General features: G+C 40.3%; 1 protein-coding gene, 1 long non-coding RNA gene and 1 pseudogene across 28 annotated transcripts in view; 2 read left to right on the plus strand and 1 right to left on the minus strand.

Moving 5' to 3' along the window:
• The window catches only part of LOC145510122 (uncharacterized), an 838,825-nt gene that overhangs the window by 135,882 nt on the left and 677,541 nt on the right, over window positions 1-25,402 (plus strand). For 5 of the 27 annotated variants that reach the window (XR_014056720.1, XR_014056732.1, XR_014056724.1 and 2 more), the window contains one exon: window positions 23,768-24,521. The exons of 21 other annotated variants lie outside the window; for them this stretch is intronic. The gene's annotated coding sequence lies outside the window, so the exon portion shown is untranslated. Of the gene's footprint in view, window positions 1-23,767; window positions 24,658-25,402 lie in introns of those variants that run through there. One more of the 27 variants, XR_014056710.1, reaches the window with a different exon arrangement.
• Window positions 5,147-6,329, minus strand: LOC145509403 (chromobox protein homolog 1 pseudogene; annotated as a pseudogene).
• Window positions 12,232-24,657, plus strand: LOC145510127 (uncharacterized). Its single transcript, XR_014056738.1, has 2 exons — window positions 12,232-14,859; window positions 23,640-24,657. It is a non-coding gene; the product is annotated as an uncharacterized LOC145510127 (long non-coding RNA).

Consider the following 25,402-nt stretch of genomic DNA (forward strand, 5'->3'; position numbering starts at 1 on the left):
TATATATATGTTTTTGGTTCTTTCGTTTCCCCTGTTGTTTCTCTGGCTGTCACGAGCAGAACGTGGCATTGAAAAAAGTTGGCACATGTAATTGATTGTGATAGTATAATCTTTCATTGTCATGCAGTTAGCAGTGTACACATTTGGTTTTACTCTAGGACAGCAGCATGGAACTATTTAAATTAGTTAAAATATTAACAGTGAAAAATATAATTAATATGGGGTTTATCTGTTGAATAAAATCCCATTGTGTGGCACATGTGTGCATTTGTGTGTTATGCCAGACACTGGTAACTGTAACTGTGACAAGTGTGTCCAGTGTGGCTTTGCTGGCTATTACCCCTGATGATTTCTATCTGCTAGTAAGGTGGGTGTGAGAGGAGGAACAAGAAGAATTATTATATTTCTCAAAGATCCATTATTCTATAGTGCAGGGAAAGGTCTTGGAAGTCCACGCAAGGATAGCAGCTACACATAGTAGCTAGGGACCTTGAGTTGATCATCAAAACTCCCATTAGTGCAAGAGGTGGAACTTTTCTTAATAGAAATTACTGTAAATGGATATAGGAGTCATGGGGGTAATCGACTAACCAAGGCTTAAGCATGTTTGTGGAAAAGAAAAGCCACAAAACAGTATGCCTTCCCCCATTATCCCTTAAACAGAAGTGAGCGGCAATTGCTGGCAATATATCTCAAATGAAGAAAGAAGCTCTTTAGGATGTCAAGTTGCATGGAAATTGTAATGAGGATGCTGATGCTCATTGAATCTGGTAGATAATGTTTTTTATATGAGTTGGGTTATTTTCTAAGAAATCATATTTTACTTACTTTGAACCTTCTGTAGTTTAGCCATATTGGTGATATACCTTGGTAGGATGCTGTCTTCTAGAGCTTCTTGGAGAAAGCTCTGCTATTCTTTCTGCTGCTGAGTTTGAAATGTGACTTTGACTATCTGAAATTTTAAAATGTGAGCAATAGTGCTACCCAATGGTGTCTCAGCAGCCTTTTGATGGAGAAGAAAATGGAATTTATTTTTAGGATATCAATTTCATGAAGCTCTATGTTCCCAGGCCCCATGGATTGTGTTTGTCTCTCAATGGAGAGCCAGGTTCTGTAATTCTTGTCTTCATTGGGAAAAGTGGCCTTGCTGGAATTCTCTAGTCTTGCCAATCCAGAGTCACATGCCTTCTGAGAATGGGGAAGACATACAGATGGCTAGTGTGAAAAGATGGCACATGAGAAGATGTTCAGCATCACTAATTATTGTTAGAGATATGTAAATCGAAATTGCAATGAAATATCATTTCATACCAGTCAGAATGGCTATCATCAGCAAATCTGCAAACAATAAATGCTGGAGAAGATGTGGAGAAAAGGGAACCCTCCTACACTATTGGTGGGAATGTAAGTTGGTGCAGCCACAGTGGAAAACAGTGGGGAGTTTCCTTAGAAAACTAAGAATAGAATTACCATATGATCCAGTGATCCCACTCCTCGGCATATACTTGAACAAAGCTATAGTTCAAAAAGATACACACACTCCTGTGTTCACAGCAGCAGTATTCACAATATCCAAGTAATAGAAACAACCTAAATACCAATTGACAGATAAATGGATAAAGAAGATATGGTACATATACATTGAAATACTACTAAACCATAAAAATGAAATAATGCCATTTATAGCAACATGGATGAAACAAGACATTATCATACTAAGTGAAGTAATTTAGAAAGAGAAAGACAACTATCATATGATATCACTTACATGTGGAATCTAATATATGGCACAAACGAACCTATTTAGAAAACAGAAACAGACTCATAGACATAGAGAACAGACTTGTGGTTGCCAAGGGGGAGAGGGGTGGTGGAGGGCTGGACTGGGAGTGTGGGATTAGCAAATGTAAACTATTATATATAGGGTAGATAAACAACAAGGTCCTACTGTATAGCACAGGGAACTATATTCAGTATCCTGTGGTAAACCATAATGAAAAAGAATATTAAAAAAATGTCTATATGTGTATAACTGAGTCACTTCACTATACAGCAGACACATTTAAGTCAACTGTATTTCAATAAAAAATTATAAAAATCCCATCTCCAAATGTATAATGCTGCATTAAGCAGCAGGCTCCATGCATTGGGCCTTGTACAACTCCAGTTCTTTAAATATTCATAAGTAGAAGCCAGATGTGGTAGACTGCTGTGGATGGCTGGTACTCACACTATTCCCTAAGGTCTTTGGCGAACCCCCGTTAATAGGACACACTAACAAGAATGGACTTTTACTGAAGATTTCATGAGGAAATAGGGAAGTTGATTTGCATCAGAGACCACACAATAGAGAACTAATAAGGTCCTCATTCTTCTTCTGTCCTCTGCCAGTGACCTTGTCATTCTTCCTCTCTTACTCCAAACAGCCTCTGAAGACCGTTTTATTATCCAGCCTATTCAGCTTCTGTCCCCAATTTATAAACCCTTGTCAGCAAAGCCAAGCCCTGGAATTAGCCCCAGAGTGATCAAGTGCCTCTTGGAGGCCTTCTTCCTCATCAAAGCTTATAATTTAGTTATTCATCCAAGTAAACAATTTTGGTGGTGGGTGGGTTCTCCTGGTAAGTAGATTTTTCTCCATATTGTTACATAAAGTATACCATGCTTGCTTCCAAAAATGACTGTGAACCATTAAGAGGTTCAGATATACGTGAGAATATAAATGAGTAGCTAATTACATAGTCTAATACCAGATTATCATTCAGTTTGTTACTGATTGTCCTGGTGTTCTTCAACAAAGTCCTTCAGTCTCTCCAAGTGGAAGTATGTGCTCAGTTCACCTTTCTTCAATAGCTTGACAACCCCCTTCCCACACTACTGAGGCTGCCAGCTGGCCTTGTTCTTTCTGGAAGCACTCTTACGTTCTCTCCCTTTCCAGGATTTCTTAGACTTCCCAGTTGCTGTTACACTTGAAAGGTGTTAATGAATGACAATGATGTAATGTGTTATGGCTGCAGGGCTATTTGCATTTAAATGGGAACTCCTACATTTACACAAGTCTGTGTATTTTTAATTAATTTATTTATTTTTGGCCCTGCCACTTGATTTGTGAGATCTTAGTTCCCTGACAAAGGATTGAACCTGGGCCCCCAGCAGTGCAAGAATGGAGCATAAGCACTGGACTTCCAGGGAATTCCCAACATTTACACAAGTCTGAGCCCAGAAGGATGACTTATTGAGGAGAATTTCAGACTTGGGGAGGGCCAATGAGGCAAGTATTTGGCTGCATATAACCACCATTGTACATGGAGGGTTAGATGCACTTTTTAAGATGGTTGAGTGAGTGAGAATGAAGTATAAACTGAAAAAAACAAACAAACAAAAAACACATGACATTAGAGAATCTGATGCTTGTATGAGCCACCACACGGGTTACAAATGTGGTTGTATCTGTTTGACTACCTTGTGCGTTGTTGTATCTCTAGTGTTTTTTAAAACCATCTTATTGAGGTGTTATTGTTATACAGAAAGCTGTACATATGTAATGCATACAACTTGATGAGTTTGGAGATAAATATACATCTGTGAAACAATTACTACAACCACTGCCATAAACATCTTCATCATTTTCAAGCATTTCCTCCCACCCTCTTTATTTACTTGTTTATTTATTATTATCTTTTTATAAATCTATAGTTTTATTAAGACAAAAAACTGACAATGTTGATATGAAATTTACTATTAAACAAAAGTTTTCACAGAAACCTAACACATGCCTAGATATTACAATGGAATTCTAGATGCAGGTCTAGACGATGTCAAGAACTGATGGAGCTCATGATCCAAGACAGAGTTTTGGATTTTAGTTAATTCTTAGGATTAAAAAATTTGTTTTGTTTTAAGTGAACCACTGTCCCAGTATGAAAATTAAATCTTCTCCTGAGAAGATTTAATTTTTGAAATGATTCAACTCTTGAACTTATGCTGTCAGTGACTAAACCCTGCTACCAATGGTTTTAAGGTTCAAAAAAACAGAGTCTCCCAAGAGTTTTCCACCCTCTGAGCACTGGTTCTTGTCTTTCCCTATCTGCCTTCCTTCTATACCACTCTCTGCCCTTCCCTAAATACTTCAGCCAGTTGCTTGGGTGGAGAAACTGATATTTACAACTTCATACTTGGAAAAGAAAGGGTCTTGTCAATTTCAAGAATTAGCTCCTCTAAGACAGAATGATCCTCCTGTATACATTCAATAAGACTTTTCCTTCTCAACCATTTTCCATCCCCCAAATAGCAACTTTGTTAATTTCATAACTGGCTTAGTCCTTTGTTGGGACCAGCATTAATCTCAGGCAGGGAATACCTTGGCTTCTAAGTTTCAGGCATTCACAGCTTTTAAACAGTCTCTCACAGTCCTCATTTAGGTGGTCAATGACATTTTTTGAAAGGATACAATATTCTGGACACAGAACCCAATCATCATTAGTTGCTTTTTCCTTTGTTTCACAGTTTCTTCAAATTTTAACAAAAATGATCCTAACTCTCGTCTCCCTTCTTTCCCACCCCATCCCATCCACCCCAAATAATACACCAGTAATAGACAAAAACTACACACATTCTATGCTGTAAAAAAGACAGAGTTAACCCTCTTGGGAAGAAGGCTGTGGGTTGTGGATATGCTCTTTGAAGATCTACAGTATCTCTTGCTCTCCCACATCCCATTCCACAAGTTTTATCCATCATAGAAGACTCTTTGCTTTTCTTAGTGAAGTTCAGAATGGGTTGCATTGAAACACTGATTCTTCTTCCCCTCCACTGAGATGTGGAGAAGGCAATGGCAACCCACTCCAGTACTCTTGCCTGGAAAATCCCATGGACATAGGAGCCTGATAGGCTGCAGTCCACGGGGTCGCACAGAGTCGGACACGACTGAAGCGACTTAGCAGCAGCAGCAGCCACTGAGATGGGTGTGCAAACTGTACAGCATGGAATGGCTTTAAAGCACTTAGGCTGCTGTAGGGCACAGAAACTATACTGGCTCTTCAAAGCACATCTTCTCAAGCCACCTTTATGGTGTCAAGACAAGTAGAACTCCTCCTCTCCCCACTTGAAACCCACAGTCAGATGTGACAGGCGCTGGTATTCAAGAGAGTTAATCCTTGTTATCTTTTTTTGTCATCATCCTCTCACAGTCTCTCACAGAGGGATAGGAATGCCACATCAGCATTTCCTTATAGAAGGATATGACAACCTGTGGGCACTTGACATTGGCTTCCTTGGCAGGGACCAAGGTCAGCTTCATCAGAGTTTTTCCATTTCATCAGGAACATGAGTTCTCCATTGGAGTCTGTAGCTTCAATAATCCGCTCAGGTTCCAAACCCCAGGCAAAGCCTTGTGGTTTTCTGATTCTTTTCTTCTTCTTTGGTTTGCTCTCCTTTCCCATACCATCTGAATCAGAATCAGCTTTGCTCTTGCCTCCATCTGATTTATCTGTCTCGGGTGCTGTTTTCTGTGACAGCAGAAATTCAGCAAGGAGGTCAGGGCAGTCAGGTTACCGCCCTGCTCCCATGTGTTGTCCTCATCTGAGACCCCTTTCCACTTTAGGAGATACTCCACTTAGCCCTTTACCACTTGCTGGTCTAGGACTTTTTCCACCACATATACCTCTTCCTCTAGCACCTCTTCTACTTTCTTCTTGTTTTGTTATTTCCTCACAGTGCCTGCCAGCTTTCTGGTATAAAGGGTGATGGCTGCTCAGAGCAGCACCCACAAACTTGAGAGGAATCAGTGCGGCACTACTGGCCGGGGGAGTGGTGACTGTGATGGAACACTTAGAAGAGCTACCCTTTCTGCACAATACATTGTTGCCAACAGTAGGCACTATGGTGTACTATGGTGTACTATGGTGATCTCTAGGACTTATTCATCTTGCCCAACTGAAACTTGATACTCTTGACCAGTACTTCCCTGATTCTCCCCCCTCCCCTAAGTTTTGAATGGTTCCTGGCATATAGTAAGTCCTCAATAATTATTTGTAAAATAAATGGATGGATGCATAGGTGGATGAATTTTTTTTTCTAATATTGCTGAAACTCTTCCTCATATGCAGGGACCCTAAATATCTTTCTCTTGAGGCTTCCATAACTTGAAAATGTCTACAAATTCCAGAAATTTTTCTTATTCTCAAAAGACAGATGGGGCAGCCAGGCTTCTTTTGACACCAGGAGGCCATCCTTACATTGTTCCAACTCTTTCTTTCTTGCTGCCTGAATGTATCACTGGAAAACCTGTGTTCTGCACAGTCCTAAGAGACTGGTTCACCTGAGAGGACCATAGAGTTTCTCTAGGGAGGACACCCCATTCCTTCAGGACCAGGGTGAGTGCGTGTGTGTGTGCATGTGCAGAACTGAACCTCTCCATAGGCTCCTAGCATAACCACAAATGCAAAAACAAAAACAAAAAATTCATTCAACCCTACTGAAGTGCAATATGACATTATCAATTCTTAAATCCTCTTTAGAGAAAATTATTCCAAGCCATCACCAACTCAGTGGACATGAGTTTGAGTAAACTCCTGGAGTTGGTGATAGACAGGGAGGCCTGGTGTGCTGCAGTCCATGGGGTTACAAAGAGTCAGACACGACTGAACGACCAAAGTGAACTGAGCTGAACTGTTTCCAAGCCTAGCCCATTCTTCAAATCAAAATATAATTCTTCCTTTTATGCCTATAATCTGAGATTGGTTTAAAACAGAGTCAAGTCTTTGGGGATGAAATTAGATGATTTCTTTCTCCTGAAGGGTAGGGGCACTTAGGAGAAAAGTCTTCAAGAGCACCTTCAAATTTTTGCCTTGGGAAGGACCAGTGAAAAATCCCTAAACAGCAAAAGTATATGGTGCTTCTCAGCCTATAAAAATAATTCCTTTGGGGAAAACAAAACAAAAAATCCCACCACCAGTTCTGTCTCAATGATGCTAATATGCTTTGGGGTAATCATATTCCTTTTAAGGGGAGCTTCATTTACTCTGGATCTTCCTCAACCAAGGTGATTGTCTTGAGCTTTACTCTTAGGAAAGCATTAAGTTTCCTTTCATTTTCTAAATGCAGTGAATTAACTTATAGCAGAGATTAATTTAACACTAGTGATAAAACTTGGATTGGTTGCTTGCTTTTTCCAAGAAGAATCCCCATAATGTTTTAAAGAATAAGATATAAAGAGTTTTGCTCAGTGCGTGGCTCATAGAAAGCAGTCAGTAAGTATTAACCACTGCTGTTATTGTTATTGCTGCTACAACTAGTATTGTTATTAGTGATGGTGGTCATTGGCCTGGCATCCAGTCCTAGTGGTAGGTATTTATCATGAGAAAGATGTGGAGTTTAGCGACATGCAACACATGTAAAGTGCTTAATATAGTCTTTGACACAAAGCAAGAATTTAGTAAATTTAAACAAATTTAAAAAATGTGAATGTATTAGGGTAGAGTTGACTGCTAAAATAGAGACCAAAATTTAATGGCTTAAAGAAACATAAATTTATTTTTCACTCATGTTACAGTACCAGGTGAGTGTTCCAAGTGTTAAAGAAAAGTTTTCAGGCAATTTAGCTGTGAGCATGTATCAAAATTTTATTACGATTAGGCACACAGGAGGGAAATGGACCCTAGAAAGGCCACTTTCCAAATTTACTGTTGGTAGGGACATTTGATAGGAAGAGAGTTCAGTTAGATAATCATTGTTAGACTAGACACAGAAAGAAAAGAAAGTCGGTTAAAGGTCACTAGACCCTTGATTGACAGCTGGCAACTGAGTGTGTGGGTAATTGGGCATGTGGGTAATTGGTTTCTGAGAGCAAACCTTAATCCCATTAAAGTTCACAGAAAATTGCTTAAGCATTTTATCAGGAATGCTAACTTCTCAGAAAGAGGTTATGAGCAAAACGGTTTTGCCTTTCAGACCAGGTTTGGAACAGTTTCTCTTATGGGTGGGACCATGGGCCACTCTGCCCCGTCTCGTTATTCAGGTACCCTGGTTGATGGTAGCTCTGCCATTTTCAGTATATTGCTTTCATGCTACTCTGATCATTGTCAAAAGCCAGTGAGAAAGAGGAAAAGAAAAGAAATTTCTTCTTAAGAAATCTTGCCTAAGGAAATGAGCCAGAGGTGGAAGCAGAATTTTTGTTCCCACATTATTGACAGCTTAGTTACATGATCACCAAGCTCCCAGTAGGGTTGAGAAGTGCAGTCTGGACATCCAAATCCTGGCTGCAGGACTTTTACTAGGGGACGAAATGGAGTTTGGGGACAGTAGCAGTTTCTGTCACAATGAGGATGTGCCCAGCCTTTCTGCACCTACTGCCTCTGAAGCAGTAGTTGGCAAACTATGGCCTGCAGGCTAAATCCCACCCACAGCTGTTTGTATAAATAAAGTTATATTGGAAAGCTATGCTCATTCATTTATGCAATGTGTATGGCCTATTTCACGCTACACTAACGAGTTGAGTAATTGATACAGAGACCCCATGCACCAGAGCTTAAAATATTTACTTTTTGGCTTTTTTAGAAAAAAAAAATCCTGACCCTATTCTAGAGAGGGTTCTGAATTGCCCATAATAGTGGACTTGATGGATCAAAGGAAATGTGCATTGAAAATTTTAGTAGGTATTCCCCTTCTTACTTGCACTAGCAGTGTATGGGATTGTCTGTTACCCAGTCAACACGGTAATATCAAAATTTTCCATGTGGCCAATTTAATAAGTGAAAATGGTATTTTACTATAGTTTTCATTGTACTTTAGTATAAGGGAGTATGTATAAGAAAATATATGCAGTATTTGGTCTTTGTCCCTCATTGTTGTTGTTGTTCAGTTGCCAGTCATGTCTGACTCTTTGCCGCCCCAGGAACTGTAGTGTGTCAGTCTTCCCTATCCCTCACCATCTTCCAGAGTTTGCCCAAGTTGATGTCCATAGAATAGGTAAGGTCATCCAAACATCTCATCCTCTGTCACCCTCTTCTCCTTCTGCCTTCAATCTTTCCCAGGATCAGAGTCTTTTCCAATGAGTCAGATGTTTGTATCAGGTGGCCAGAGTATTGGAGCTGCACCTTCAGCATCAGTCCTTACAAAGAGTATTCTGAGTTGATTTCCTTTAAGACTGACTGGTTTGATCTTTTTGCTTTTCAAGGGACTCTCTCTCAAGAGTCTTCTCCAGAACCACAGTTCAAAAGCATCAATTCCTTGGTGTTCTGCCTTATATATTGTCCAGCTCTCACATCTGTACATGACTACTGGAAAGACCATAGCCTTGACTATACAGACCTTTGTTGGCAAAGTGATGTCTTTGCTTTTTAACACACTGTCTAGGTTTGTCATAGCTTCCCTGCCAAGAAACAATCATCTTCTAATTTCATGGCTGCAGCTGCCATCTGCAGTGATTTTGGAGCCCATGAAGAGGAAATCTGTCGCTGCTTCCACCTTTTCCCCTTCTATTTGCCATGATGCTATGATCTTATTTTTATTAATATTGAGCTTTAAGTTGGCTTTTTCACTTTCCTCCTTCACCCTCATCAAGAGGCTCTTTAGTTCCTCTTTATCACTGGCACAAAACTTTTAAAACCGATGGAATTTCCAGAGTGATAGGAAGTGTCTTTTGATATTCGTAACAAAACCCTTTCAGTCATACCTGAGTTTGTATTAATGAGGTGACTAATGATTTTCCTTACGGAAAATCCGTAAGGAAGGGTCTGGTTGCCAGGGGAATCGATCAGAATTAGAGAACTGGAACTTTCAATCTCTTCCACCCTCCCCCCATGCCCTTGGAGAGGAGAGGGCCATGAGATTGAATCAATTAATCATGCCTACATAATAAAGCTTCAGTAAAATTTAAAAAATGGTGTCTGGAGAGCTTCTGGATTGGTGAACACAGGGAGGTGCTGGGTGGGATTGCATAGAAGCTTTACATCCCTTTCGCAATTTCTTGTCCTGTGCATCTTCCATCTGACTGTTCCTGAGTTAGATACTTTTTTTTATAATAGATTGGTAATCTAGTAAGTAAATAATTTCGCTGAATTTTGTGAGCTTCTCTAGTAAACTAATAGAACCGAAGGAGGGACTCTTGGAAACCTCTGATTTACAGCCAGTGGTCAAGTGACATTAGCATCTGAAATGATGAAGTGGTGTCTGAAGTCCTGTAAGACTGAGCCCTTGACCTGTGGAATTTGACACTAACTCAGGACTTCCCTGGTGGCTCAGGTGGTAAAGAATCTGCCTACAATGCAGGAGACCTGGGTTAGATCCATGGGTCAGGAAGATCCCCTGGAGAAGGGAAAGGCAACCTACTCCAGTATTCTTGCCTGGAGAATTCCATGGACAGAGGAGCCTGGTGGGCTACAGTCCATGGGGCTGCAAAGAGTTGGACACAACTGAGTGACTAGCGCACGCATGCACACACACACACACACACGCTAGGTAGATAGTGTCAGAAATGAGTCCATATTGTAAGACACTAAACTGGGGTGGAAGAATTGCTTTCCAAACTCAAATGTTTGGGAAAACCCACACATTTGATATTAGAAGTGTGGGTATAGTAGAGTAGTGTGAGAGTCATACAAGAGAGTCATATAGGAGTGTGTTTTTCTTTTAGACTAATCATGATTGTAACTAATCATATTTTAAGAATATTTGCACTTCCTTTTCTGTGAACTATCTACTTGTCTTTTGCACATCTATTGGCAAATATTGGGTTGTTAATTTTGTATAATAATTTCTAGGGGCTTTTTATATGCTAGGGAACCAAGCTATTTATGATACAAATTGCAAAAATTCCCTCATGTAAGAATTTTAAAATTTTTAATTTAATTTTATTAGTATTATTATTTTTAACTGCTCATGGGCTCTTCATTGCTGTGCGTTGCCTTTCTCTAGTTGAGGTGTGTAGGAGGTACTCTCTAGTTGTGGTGTGAGGGCTTCCAGTGGTAGTGAGTTCTCTTGTTATGGAGCACAGGCATCTAGGACACATGGGCTTCAATAACTGTGGCTCACGGGCTCCAGAATGCAGGCTCAGTAGTTGTGGCACACAGGCTTTGTTGCTCTGCAGCATGTTGGATCTTAGTTCCCACCAGGGATAGAATCCATCTCCTCTGCATTGGCAGGTAGATTCTTAACCACTGGACCACCAGGCAAGTCTCTTCCCCATTTTTTAAAAAACATTTTTATTTATTTTTAAATTTTTGGCTGTGCTGGATCTTCATTGCTTTGCACAGGCTTTCTCTAGTTATAGTGAGAGGCGGTTACTCTTCATTGCCATGCACAGGTTTATCACTGGGGTGGCTTCTCCTGTTGTGGAGCAAAGGTTCTAGGTGCACAGGCTTCAGTAGCTGTGGCGTGTAGGCTCGTAGTTGCAGCTTGTGTGCTCTAGAGTGTGGGCTCAGCGGTTGTGGTGCGCGGGCTTAGCTGCTCTGCGGAATGTATAATCTTCCTGGGCCAGGGACCGAACCTGTGTCCCCTGCATTGGCAGGCAGATTCTTATCCACTGCACCACCAGGGAAGTCTTCCACCCCATTTTTTAATGTATTTATTTTACTTAGCTTACAGAAATTTTTGCTGTGCAAATTTTTAAATTTTTTATTTTAAAAATAGTCAAATTGATCATTCTTCTGTTTCATGACTCTGACTTATATATTATGCTTAGAAAACTTTCTCATATCAAGATTGTACAAAAATTTCTTCTATTTCTTCCTAATAATTTTGTGGTTTTCAGTTTTTATCTTTAAATGTTCACTGCCATCTGTAACATATTTTAAGATTAGAGGAATGGATTCAATTTTTTTTCTAACTGGCTATCCATTCTATGAACACCATTTCTTTAATAATGCATCTTTATCATATATTAATTTCCTATATGTTTTTTGGTCTTGCTGGAATATTTCATGTATATTTATGGGCTAGTATTATGTTGCTTTAATTAATGTACCTTTATATCACATTTTAATATCTGGGAGGGCTAATTTGCCCTCATTATTTTTTTTTAATGAGATTTTTTTTCTGGCTAGTTTTATTTGTTTATTTTTCTGTATAAAATAGTTAAAAATACTGCTGATAATTTTCATTTGGATTGCATTAAATTTATTACATTAACTTGGCAGAATTGTTATCTTTATTATGCTGATGTTAGTTCTAAAGTATGGACCTAGTGTACCTGTCCATTTGAAGAACTTGTGTTGTTTTTAAATTACCTTTTTGGTTATTGACTGAGTTTTTCTGACTATGACTATGACATATTTCTGAAACTGACCACCTGGTTCATTTCTTAAATTGGCTTAAGTTACTGTTTTTATTTCTGGAATACAACCTGTTCCACAAGTACAGCAGATCTAAGAGTGAACCAGTTGTGTAATGGTATTCACAGAGCAAACACATCTTACTGTAGGAAACGATAAATTTGTGAATTTTGCCTTGCCGTTCTTAAGCGTTTATGGTAATTCATAGAATAGGATAAGGAGACCATGACACAGAGGGATCACATTATCTGAAGAAAGTGTTGGTTTGAATTCTTAAACCTGGAAAACCTTTTTCATAGGTTGAGCTTTTAAGAAGCATTCCTTGATCTAGAATGTGTGAATCTCAGAGGAACAGGAGTAGAGTAGAGAAGTGAGACTAGGAAGGAAGGAAGCCAGTATAGAGTGTTGTTATTGAGCAGCTTATCTCTGTGGGCTGCCGTGATTCAGTCATACTCTGGACCTCTAGGAAAGGGTAGAACGCACCTCAGGATTGTGCGACCTAAAAACTAGAGCATCTGGGGTATTTACCGACTCCAACTTGTCGTTGATTGAATGCTGCTTCTGGTGCCATCAGTTCCCAGGCACCTCTGGCTTGCTTTGAGTGTATGTCTATGACCGCCAAAGTCCCAGGCAGAGAGTCACAGATGCTGGTGGATGGAAGTGGTCAGCCTTCACAGGAACAGTGAGGCAGAGACTCTGATAAACCTGTCTTAAAAAGACTTAAATTTCTGGCCTTAGACACCAGCTGCCTGCCCATGTTGAGAGAGGATTAGAGCGGTTGATATTTGGGTTGTTTGTACCATCTACACTGCTTTCTTAGGAAATTTTGCCATCGCCCTCTCCTCAATTGGCATGTCTATGTTTTATGCCTTGGAACTCACTCTTCATTCTCATTCCTACCACACTGATTGGACGAGAGTCAAAGTGAGCATTGTTACAGGCTTGCCAATAACCTATGACTTGTTATTGGAGTTTGTCCCAGGTAAAACAAGCAGGGCAAATCCAATTCCTCTTTTGGAGATTTGGAGTTGAGAAACAAAGTTTCCAGTTAGCAGTAGGAGCTAGAATTAAAATATAAATGTATGAAGAGAGAAACATGGTAGGTATATTCAAGCAGAAATCATGCAGAAGCTAGTTTCTAGAGAGGGGAATATGGAGAAAGAAGAGAAAGAGAGAGAGGCAGATAGTGTGTGTTAAGAGGTCAAACCCCAAAGGTACCTTGTTTCTTGCTTTTCTGAGTCCTGGCTATTCACATTCTCCTGCCTTCCCATAATGCATTTCTTTATCCTCACAATAACTACCTTCACTCTTTTATAGTGTTGTTATGAGCCAGTTACCATTTATTGTCTTGGCCAAAAACACCTTGGCAGAAAATTGTAGAATGATTCCCTAAAAGTGAGTCCTGTGCTCCATTTCTGTGGTTCCTTCTCCCTCCACTGTGTCTGGAGGCAGCTAACCTGCTAGTCCTCTCCCTATGGCTGTTGCCAGCTGCTGTGAAAGGCTCCAAGAAAATAAAATCTAGAGAAAATGCTGGTCATTAAGTGATATAGACTTGTCCTTCCCAGAATAGGCAGTGAAAATATCATATAGCTTACTCTATTCAGAAGCTAATTTTTTATCCTCTCAAGAAAAGAGGAAACCTGACTAATTCTTTTATAGCTGTAGCCCTCTGCTTTATAAATAGGTCCTAACAGCAAGGAGGTTAGAGGGAAAAAGCTTTAGCAAATTTCCTTCAATGAAACTGAATGAGATCATTTCACCTGTGTTTTTACTGACTTAAGCTTCTTTGAGGAACAGCTTCATCTACTATCCAGAGAAGAAGCTGAGATTGATCAAGTAAAAACAGGCAAAAACAAACCAGGAGGCCTAACTCAAGCCATTTGTACTAAACAAATATGACCCAGTCAAGTAGCATTACTATTTGCAACCCCACTGACTGCAGCATGCCAGGCTCTCCTGTTCATTACCAGCTCCCAGAGCTTGCTCAAACTCATGTCCATCGAGTTGGTGATACCATCCAAGCATCTCATCCTGTGTCATCCCCTTCTCCCCCTGCTTTCAATTTTTCCCAGCATCAGGGCCTTTTCTAATGAGTCAGTCCTTCTTATCATGTGGCCAAAGTAATGGAGCTTCAGCTTCAGCATCACAGTCCCTGCAATGAATATTCAGGACTGATTTCCTTTAGGATTGACTGGTTTGATCTTCTTGCAGTCCAAGGGGCTCGCAAGAGTCTTCTCCAATGCCACAGTTCATAAATGCATCAATTCTTCAGTGCTCAGCTTTCTTTATGATCCAGTTCTCACATCTATACATGACTACTGCAAAAACCATAGCTTTGACTAGCTTTGACCTTTGTTGGCAAAGGAATGTCTCTGCTTTTAAATATACAGTCTAGGTTTGTCATAGCTTTTTTTCCAAGGAGCAAGAATCTTTTAAATTTCATGGCTGCAGTCACCATCTGCAGTGATTTTGGAGCCCAAGAAAATAAAGCCTGTCACTGTTTCCATTGTTTCCCCATCTATTTGCCATGAAGTGATGGGACCAGATGCCATGATCTTAGTTTTTTGAATATAGCTGCTACTGCTGCTGCTAAGTCGCTTCAGTCGTGTCCGACTCTGTGCGACCCCATAGACGGCAGCCCACCAGGCTCCGCCGTCCCTGGGATTCTCCAGGCAAGAACACTGGAGTGGGTTGCCATTTCCTTCTCCAATGCATGAAAGGGAAAAGCGAAAGTGAAGTCGCTCAGTTGTGTCCGACTCTTAGCGACCCCACGGACTGCAGCCCACCAGGCTCCTCTGTCCATGGGATTTTCCAGGCAAGAGTACTGGAGTGGGGGTGCCATTTGAATGTAGAGTTTTAAGCAAACTTTTTCACTCCCCTCTTTCACCTTCATCAACAGTCTCTTCAGTTCCTCTTTACTTTCTGCCATAAGAGTGATGTTATCTGCATATCTGAAGTTATTGATTTTTCTCCCAGAAATCTTGATTCCAGCTTGTGCTTCATCCAGCCTGGCATTTAGCATGATGTGCTCTGCATATAAGTTAAATAAGCAGGGTGACAATATACAGCCTTGACATACTCCTTTCTCTATTTGGAACCAGTCCGTTGTTCCATGTCTGGTTCTAACTGTTGCTTCTTGACCTGCACACAGATTTCTCAGGAGGCAGGTAAAGTGGTCTGGTATTCCTATCTCTTCAAGAATTTTCCACAGTTTATTGTGATCCACACAGTCAAAGGCTTTTGGCGTAGTCAATAAAGCAGAAGTAGATATTTTTATGGAACTCTCTTGCTTTTTGACGATCCAGTGGATGTTTGTAATTTGATCTCTGGTTCCTCTGCCTTTTCTAAGTCCAGCTTGAACATCTAGAAGTTCTTGTTTCATGTACTGTTGCAGCCTCGCTTGGAGAATTTTGAGCATTACTTTGCTAGTGTGTGAGATGAGTGCCATTGTGCAGTAGTTTGAACATTCTTTGGCATTGCCTTTCTTTGGGATTGGAATGAAAACTGACATTTTCTGTATACGTGGAACTCTCCTAAATATTATGTGGCAGCCTGGATGGGAGAGGAGTTTGGAGGAGAATGAATATCTGTATATGTATGACTGAGTCCTTTTGTTGTTGACCTGAAACCATCACAACATTGTTAATCGGCTATACCCCAATAATTCTGTGTATTTTTGCCACCTCTTCTTAATCTCTTCTGCTTCTATGGATCCTTGCTGTTTTTTTCCTTTGTTGTGTCCATCTTTGCGTGGAAATTTCCCTTGATATCTCTAATTTTCTTGAAGAGATCTCTAGTCTTTCCCCTTCTACTGTTTTCCTCTATTTGCATTGTTCATTTAAGAAGGCCTTCCTTATCTCTCCTTGCTATACTCTGGAACTCTGCATTCAGTTGGGTATATCTTTGCCTTTCTCCTTTGCCTTTCACTTGCCTTCTTACCTCAGCTCTTTGTAAAGGCTCCTCAGACAACCACTTTGCCTTCTTACATTTCTTTTTCTTGAGGATGGTTTGGTCACTATTTCCTGTACAATGTTATGAACCTCTGTGCATAGTTCTTCAGGCACTCTATCTGTCAGATCTAATCCCTTGAACCTATTCATCACCTCCACTGTATAATCATAAAGGATTTGATTTAGGTCATACCAAGGTGGCCTAGTGGTTTTCTCTACTTTCTTCAACTTAAGCCTGAATTTTGCAACAAGGAACTGATGACCTGAGCCACAGTCAACTCCAGGTCTCGTTTTTGCTGACTGTATAGAGCTTCTTCATCTCTGGGTGCAATGAACATAATCAGTTTGATCTGGATATTGACCATCTGGTGATGTCCATGTATAGGGTCATCTCTCAGGTTGTTGGAGAAGGGTGCTTGCTATGACCAGTGTATTCTCTTGACAAAACTCCTTTAGCCTTTGCTTGGCTTCATTTTGTACTCTAAAATCAAACTTGCCTGTTATTCCGGGTATCTCTTGACTTCCTACTTTTGGATTCCAGTCCCCTATGATGAAAAGGACATCTTTTCTTGGTGTTAGTTCTAGAAAATGTTTTAGGTCTTCAAACTTAAGCTTCTTCGGCATCAGTGGTTGAGGCATAGACTTGGATTACTGTGATGTTGGATGGTTTTTCTTGGAAACAAACCGAGATCATATTGTCATTTTTGAGGTTGCAACAGGTACTGCATTTCAGATTCTTTTTGTTGACTATGAGGACTACTCCGTTTCTTCTAAGGGATTCTTGCCCACAGTAAGAGATATAATGGTCATCTGAATTAAATTCACCCATTCCTGTCCATTTTAGTTCAGTGATTCATAAGATGACGATGTTTACTCTGCCATCTCCTATTTGACCACTTCCAATTTACCTTGATTCATGGACCTCACAGTCAGAGTTCCTATGCAATATTGCTATTTACAGCATCAGATTTTACTTCCATCATCAGTCACATCTGCAACAGGTGGTTGTTTTTGCTTTGGCCCAGCCTCTTCATTCTTTCTGGAGCTATTAGTAATTGCGCTCCACTCTTCGCCAGTAGCAAACTAGATACTTTCTGACTTGAGGGGCTCATCTTCTGGTGTCATATCTTTTTTCCTTTTTGTACTATTCACGGGGTCCTCCTGGCAAGAATACTGGAGTGGTTTGCCATTTCCTCCTTCAGTGGACCACTTTTTACTATGGGTCTAGATAATCATGATGGTATGATCACTTACTTAGAGCCAGACATCCTGGAGTGTGAGGTCAGGTGGGCCTTAGGAAACATTACTATGAACAAAGCTAGTAGAAGTGATAGAATTCCAGCTGAGCTATTTAAAATCCTAAATGATGATGCTCTTAGAGTGCTGCACTCAATATGTCAGCAAATTTGGAAAACTCTGCAGTGGTCATAGGACTGGAAAAGGTCAGTTTTTATTCCAATCCCAAAGAATGGCAATGCCAAACAATGTTCAAACTACCATACAATTCTACTCATTTCACAAGCTAGCAAGATAATGCTTAAAATCCTTCAAGCTAGAAAGCTTCAGCAATACATGTACTGAAAACTTTCAGATGTACAAGTTGGTTTTTGAAGAGGCAGAGGAACCAGAGATGAAGTTGCCAACATTCATTGGATCATGGAGAAAGCAAGGGAATTCAATAAAAAACACTGCTTCATTGACTACGCTAAAGCCTTTGACTGTGTGGCTTGCAACACACTGTGAAAAATTCTTAAAGAGATGGGAGTACCAGACCACGTTACCTGTCTCTTGATAAACCTGTATGTAGGTCAAGAAGCAATAGTTACAGTTGGACATGAAACAACTGACTGGTTCCAAATTAAGAAAAGAGTATGGCAAGGCTGTATATTGTCATCCTGCTTATTTAACTTATGTGCAGAATACATCATGCAAGATGCCAGGCTGGATGAATCATAAGCTACAATCAAGATTGCTGGGAGAAAGGTCAGTATCCTCAAATATACAAATGATACCACTCTAATCATAGAAAATGAAGAGGAACTAAAGCGACTCTTGATGAGGGTGAAAGAGGAGAATGAAAACACTGGTTTGAAACTCACCATTCAAAAAACTAAAATCATAGCATCCAGTCCCATCACTCCATGGCAAATAGAAGAGGAAAAATTAGAAGTAGTGACAGATTTTCTTTTCTTGGACTCTAATATCACTGAGGATGGTGACTTCAGCCATGAAATTAAAAGATGCTTGCTTCTTGGAAAGAAAGTTATGACAAACCTAGACAGTGTGTTAAAAAGCAGAGATATCACTTTGCCAACAAAGGTCCGTCTAGTCAAAGCTATGATTTTTCTAGCAGTCTTATACAGATGTGAGAGTTGGATATAAAGAAGGCTGGGCACTGAAGAATTGGAGCTTCAAATTGTGGTGCTGGAGCAGACTCTTAAGAGTTGTCTGGACTGCAAGGAGATCAAACCAGTTAATCTTAAAGGAAATCGGTCCTGAATATTCATTGGAAGGACTGATGCTGAAGCTGTAGCTCTAATACTTTGGCCACCTGATGTGAAGAACTGACTCATTGGAAAAGACCTCGATTCTGGGAAAGATTGCAGGCAAAAGGAGAAGAGGGCAGCAGAAGAAGAGATACAATAAAAGACTCAATGGACATGAATTTGAGCAAATTCCAGGAGATGGTGGAGGACAGAAGAGCCTGAAATGCTACAGTCCATGGGGTTGCAAAGAGTTGGACATGACTTAGCGACTGAACCACGTACCTCAATACAAAATAAAAAGTTAAAAAAAAAGAGTCTATAGGGAAGATGGACATGGAATACATGTTTGTAAGCAAGAGCATCACCAAGGGAAAGGGCACAGGAGCAGGTCAGGAAAGGCCTCTCTAAAACATTTTTTTTTTTAAAGCTGAGACCTGAAGAATGAGCAGGAGAGAGAGCCCTCTAGGAATAAAGTTACTATTTAAAGAAGGGGGCAGTGTCCTACTGTATTTTATGTGATTTCTTTGTGCCTGTAAAACTCCATGCCCAACTCTGCATGGAGCTTTCTCAAGAGTAAGTCACTCATGTTTTGGAGTAGTGGTGGTTTTTGATCACTTTTTTATCCTCTGCAGCAGATGCTTTTGGTGCTGGTACATCAGGCTGCTGTGGGACACCTGCAGACAGCTGCCTTATAGGCTGTGTGACCTTGGGCAGGAAACTTCCATTCTCTGGGCCTCAGTTTCCTTATATAGAAATGCTGAGTTGGGACTAAGTGGTTTTCAGGGTCAACCTTCTTGGTACTCTCTGAATATATTTCACTGGGTTCATGGTGGGGAAGTTCTGCTCCAAAGGCCTCCCTCCAGGTCAGCCAGGGACAGGGGAAGGAAGGAGAAGTAGGATGAGCCTTTATTTATTTATCAAATTGTTCTTGAAGTGCACTGGGTACCAAGGGCTGTTCCAGGCACTGGAGATAGAGGTGAACAAGGCAGAGTGTCAGTTGCCCACTCTGATTCAGTCAAAGGACCATGAATGAAGAAAAGTTTGGAAGTTATAAAAGGAGAAAACAAGTCTATTCCTCACTTCATTATCCAGTTGGCACCTATTGATATATGAGTGCAGGGTTTTTTTTTGGTTTGTTTGTTTGTTTGTTTAAAATTAGATTACTCATTTGCTCTCTAGCAAGAAACAGAACTCTGTGGGAAAATGATATTTAGGATGGAGAAATTTTAATGAGAAAAACTTGGAACTACGGGTGCTGCCCTGGGGAGTGAGGATAAGATGAATAATTACAGCAGGGTCTGAGGGCAGCCCAAGGATGTGAATGTCTGGCTGTGGGCAGGAAGAAGGGTCAGTTCAGAGGTGGAGGAAGGGCCCTCTATCTTTGGTCTCTCAGTTTTGCCAGTGGTTTGTCCTAAAGTTACAAGTTAGGTCACAATGCTTTTTTTGTAATTGGGAGGTTGAGGTGGAGAGGGGATGAAAATAGAAATAATTTATCTTCCTAAAGCAACAGATCTGGGCATAAGCCCAGTGCTACTGAAAGGGTCCTTTTCATGATGCGTGGGCAACTCTCTCTGCTTCCTAAGTCATCAGAGAAGAGATAGGAATGACTTTCAAACATGGACTCTGTCAAGTGATGCAAAACTCCCATGATTTACAACCCGAAGAAGTTTATCTTGCTCTGGGAAAAAAGAAGACCTTGGAACCAAAGCTTCACATTTAGAAGCCAATACAAACATCTTAAAATAATGCCCCCTCCTCCCTCCTTCTCCATAATGAGAAATGGAGAGATTAAGCAAGAGTTGGAGGGCTGTGGGTAGGACCATTGCAATCACCAGTGATTGAGCTTCAAGGTCCAAGGCCTTTGTTGTGGGCATTGGAATCCTAATGATTTGTAATTAACTGCAACAAGAAAACCAAATGCCATGCATTTTCCTAACAGAGCTACAAAAATAACCACATTCACAATGTTTGTAAAATTGGAAACAAATGTTCTAAGGAGCATAAGCGCTCCATGCTGTCCTACACAAGCTTTGGAGGAAGAAAAATATTGGCACTCAGTCACGACCATAAATGATGAGCCAATATCATTTGTCATGGGAAGTTCAGCTAGGCAAAATCAAATTGCACCATTAGCCCTCAATGGCTCCGAGAAATAACCATACTGAAATGGCTCGAATTAAAATCAGTCAAGGGCTGGGTCTAACATCCTCTTTCCTCTTCTCTGCTGAATTTTAGAATCTTTATCCTATCTCTTTACATGGAAGAGCTGAGAAGGGGAAAATAATGCCTAACTGTACCCTTGTCCCTGAAATGGCTTAGACTTATGTGGTTCTTTTTTGTCTTTTTAAGTGCATATGGAAAAGGGTAGTAACCATGAAAAGTATAGAGAGACTCAGTTCAGCTCAGTTCAGTCGCTCAGTCGTGTCCGACTCTTTGCAACCCCGTGAGCTGCTGCACTCCAGGCCTCCCTGTCCATCACCAGCTCCCGGAGTCCACCCAAACTCATGTGCATTGAGTCAGTGATGCCATCCAACCATCTCATCCTCTGTCGTTCCCTTCTCATCCTGCCCTCAATCTTTCCCAAAAGCATCAGGGTCTTTTCCAATGAGTCAGCTCTTCGCATCAGGTGGCCAAAGTATTGGAGTTTCAGCTTCAACATCAGTCCTTCCAATGAACACCCAGGACTCTTTAGGATGGACTGGTTGGATCTCCTTGCAGTCCAAGGGACTCTTAAGAGTCTTCTCCAACACCACAGTTCAAAAGCATCAATTCTTCGGGGCTCAGCTTTCTTCACAGTCCAACTCTCACATCCATACATGACTACTGGAAAAACCATAGCTTTGACTAGATGGACGTTTGTTGGCAAAGTAATGTCTCTGCTTTTTAATATGCTGTCTAGGTTGGTCATAACTTTCCTTCCAAGGAGTAAGCGTCTTTTAATTTTATGGCTGCAATCACCATCTGCAGTGATTTTGGAGCCCAAAGATATCAGTAGTACAGAACAGCATGGTGACCTTAGTTCACTGGTGAAGGATGATGGGGAGGGGGCTCTGGTGATTGGCAACTGGATTAATAACATATAACCTTAGTTTGCAAAATTTTTTTTTAGAACATATGAATTCTTTTCCATAGATAATCTTAGTTCTTGTGCTAAAGTGGAACATGAAAAGTTTGATTATGAAATTTTACTAAGTAAGAGAAATTCTCTATCTGTAAGGACCCCTCTGATGCTATTAAACATCAAAATCATCAGCAAAGGATAGAAGTAATGATTCTAAAGCAATAATGAACTAAGTCTAGGCCTTCATCCTTTAATTTGCACATCTCTATGAAACAGTCTTCAGCATAATTCCCATTTTACAGGTTGGAAAATAAAGTGTCTGAAATCTTGCCAGATTTCTGTTAGCTGGAAGCAGAGATGGAATAAGGACCCACTACTATTTGACTCAAAAGCCCACACTCTAATTCACTCTGTATATTTCCCCCTTTTAGGTTAATGCTTTCCAAATTGTGGTTTATCAGCTCTGAGGGGCCATAGGAAAATTTCAGATGACCTTGCCTTTCCGTCCCTAATTCTGTATGTCAGAGAGGTAGAGAATAAAACCCTTTCAACTCTCCCATCTCATAATCTTGCCTCTGATTCTGTGAATTAAGTAATGTGCCTCCTCTCTGGGGACCCAATACAGTAGTATTAGCTGAGTGAGAAGAAATATAGATGAGTGAACTTTCTAATTGACTAACTTGAAGGTAGCAGGTATAAAATGTCAACTTGAAAAGTGCCTGAGAATCAACTGTACAGACATAGTCAGTTTATGTAAACTTTGAGCAATGAATATGCAAATGTACTACATATTTTCATGCTTATACACTTCTAACAGACCTGGATGTGGCCTCCTGGGAGAACTCTGGTTTGAGCCTTTCTGCAAAAGTCACCTATGAGACTGAGAATTTCCATTGTCTCTGTCCAAAACATGGATTAATTGAAGAAATTCTCACTCCTGTTTTTTTTTTCCTTCAAAGAAATTAATTCTTCCTATGGGAATTTTTTTTTTAATGCCCTAAACCGAACTGAACTTTAGGAGCTTGAACCTTGCATTGTAGCTGCCTCTAAGGAATATAATCTATTCAAGCTGTTAAACTGTTGAGAACACAATAAATAGGACATTTTTATAGTGTTCAGGATATGAAGCTAAAGCATATTCGGCTGTGGTGTGTATGTGTATTTGCTCACATTTAATAACTAGTTAAACATTTCAAATCTCTTTGGGTTTATGCAGGGTTATTTATTACAAGGCTCCTGAACTTTTCAGAGGCAACAATCTTCCGGTGATCTTTATCAGGCTATTCTCCTCTGTTCTCCTGCTTGGCTGCTTGTTTGGTTCTTTCTTTTTTCCTTCTCTTTCCTCCTCTCTCTTTTTCCTTGAGCTTAATCTTAGCAGTGAAATAAAATGTCAAATACATCAGGAAAAGAATCCAATGGTAAAATTTGCAAATGGGAGTACAATTGGAAGGCAAAACCAATGTCAAGCAGCGAGGTTTTATTATTTTTTTCTCTCTCTGCTAATTAGGCTGCACGTTTTAAATCTTAAACATGTGCAGAGTTGTGAGGGATCTGGCATGTAGAGAGGGGCTTAATTCCAGCAGCTCTTGATAGCTAAGTGTTCAGTGTTGCAATGTTCACAATAGACACCATCAACAACTCATATTTTTGGATGCCTTTAGCTCCAGTACTTTTGCCTGGAAAATCCCATGAATGGAGGAGCCTGGTAGGCTGCAGTCCATGGGGTCGCTAAGAGTCGGACACGACTGAACGACTTCACTTTCACTTTTCACTTTCATGCATTGGAGAAGGAAATGGCAACCCACTCCAGTGTTCTTGCCTGGAGAATCCCTGGGACGGCGGAGCCTGCTGGGCTGCCATCTATGGGGTCGCACAGAGTCGGACACAACTGAGGTGACTTAGCAGCAGTAGCAGCAGCAGCACAAATGGTTGTATGGAAGGAAGAATCAGAGAAATTTAGAGACTGCCTGAATTCCCAGTTGTTTCCTTTTTTTTTTTTTTTAGGTCAGAAAACAAAGAGGATCTTACCTGGAAGCCTGATATGTAAAGCAGATAACCTTGAGTGGCTGTGTACGTGAATGTGGGTGCATGTGTGCCTCCCATTCATTCCTCTGTTAGGACAGAGCATTTGTCAGCTGGGAGCAAGTACACAAAACTCTTAGGATTATAGTTTGAAAGTTACAGATCTTAGACCACCTCTTCTATTGAGAGAAAACCCAAGTTCCAGAAAGCTGCATTGAGTTGTTCAAGGTCACACTACTAGAAAGAGGTGGCACGGGCACTTGAATGAGATCTTATGTTTCTGAGCACCCTGCTCTGTTTTTTTTTCCACCTGCTACATTTATTATATGTTCTTTTACTTCACATTCTCATGTATATTTTAACAAATAAGTCCACACTTGCCTTTCTGTTAGCTTCTTTGGAAGCCACACATTTCATTTCAATTGTATTTTCTACTTTATCTAAAGAAGGGCTGAAAAGGTACAGTTTGTATGCTTGTGTAATCTCTTGTCTGTCAGTTTTTTTTAGTTTTATTGAGATTCAATTGACCTATAACTGCCCTTTCTTTTTCCATGCATTGTTTCATGAAATGTGGAGAAATTATCCATGTTTGCTAGTGAGAAATTCAGTGAGATATATGTGCAAAGTTAATGTGTACGTGAGGGTAAGTTTAGATACTTTGTAAAGGCTCATTAAGGTGATCTTTAAAACTATGTATATTGCTGTCGAATTTGGAATAAAAGAAATAACTGCAAAAGATTGGTGTAGCAATGTTGTAAAAACCAAGAAGGATTCTTTGTAAATGTCTTCAAGCTCTCATCACTCTTTAAGGAAATCTAAACTGGAAATTGGAGACATCACATTATGAGTTTAGTTTATGCAAAAAAAGAAAATGACCAATTTCAACCAACAGGCCTATTCTCAATGAATGAGAATATATGAATGAATGAATAATGTACATTTATATGTGCAAAGTTAAAAAATTGTTATCTAAATACTATTATTTGCAGTTATTTATCATTCAGTTCAGTTCAGTTGCTCAGTTGTGTCCGACTCTTTGCAACCCCATGAATCACAGCACGCCAGGCCTCCCTGTCCATCACCAACTCCCGGAGTTTACCCAAACTCATGTCCATCAAGTCGGTGATGCCAGCCAGCCATCTTATCCTCTGTTGTCCCCTTCTCCTCCTGCCCTCAATCCTGCCCAGCATCAGGGTCTTTTCCAATGAGTCAGCTCTTTGCATCAGGTGGCCAAAGTATTGGAGTTTCAGCTTTAACATCAGTCCTTCTAATGAACACTCAGGACTGATCTCCTTTAAGATGGACTGGTTGGATCTCCTTACAGTCCAAGGGACTCTTAAGAGTCTTCTCCAACACCACAGTTCAAAAGCATCGATTATTCAGCGCTCAGCTTTCTTTATAATCCAGCTCTCACATCCATACATGACCACTGGAAAAACCATATAGCTTTGATTAGATGGACCTTTGTTGGCAAAGTAATGTCTCTGCTTTTAAATATGCTATCTAGGTTGGTCATAACTTTCCTTCCAAGGAGTAAGCATCTTTTAATTTCATGGCTGCAATCACCATCTGCAGTGATTTTGCAGTCCAAAAAAAATAAAGTCTGTCACTGTTTCC

The sequence above is a fragment of the Giraffa tippelskirchi genome, chromosome 6 (genome assembly GCF_054371585.1).
Source record: "Giraffa tippelskirchi isolate mGirTip1 chromosome 6, T2T-mGirTip1v1.2.pri, whole genome shotgun sequence".
In the NCBI taxonomy this organism is placed as follows: domain Eukaryota; kingdom Metazoa; phylum Chordata; class Mammalia; order Artiodactyla; family Giraffidae; genus Giraffa; species Giraffa tippelskirchi.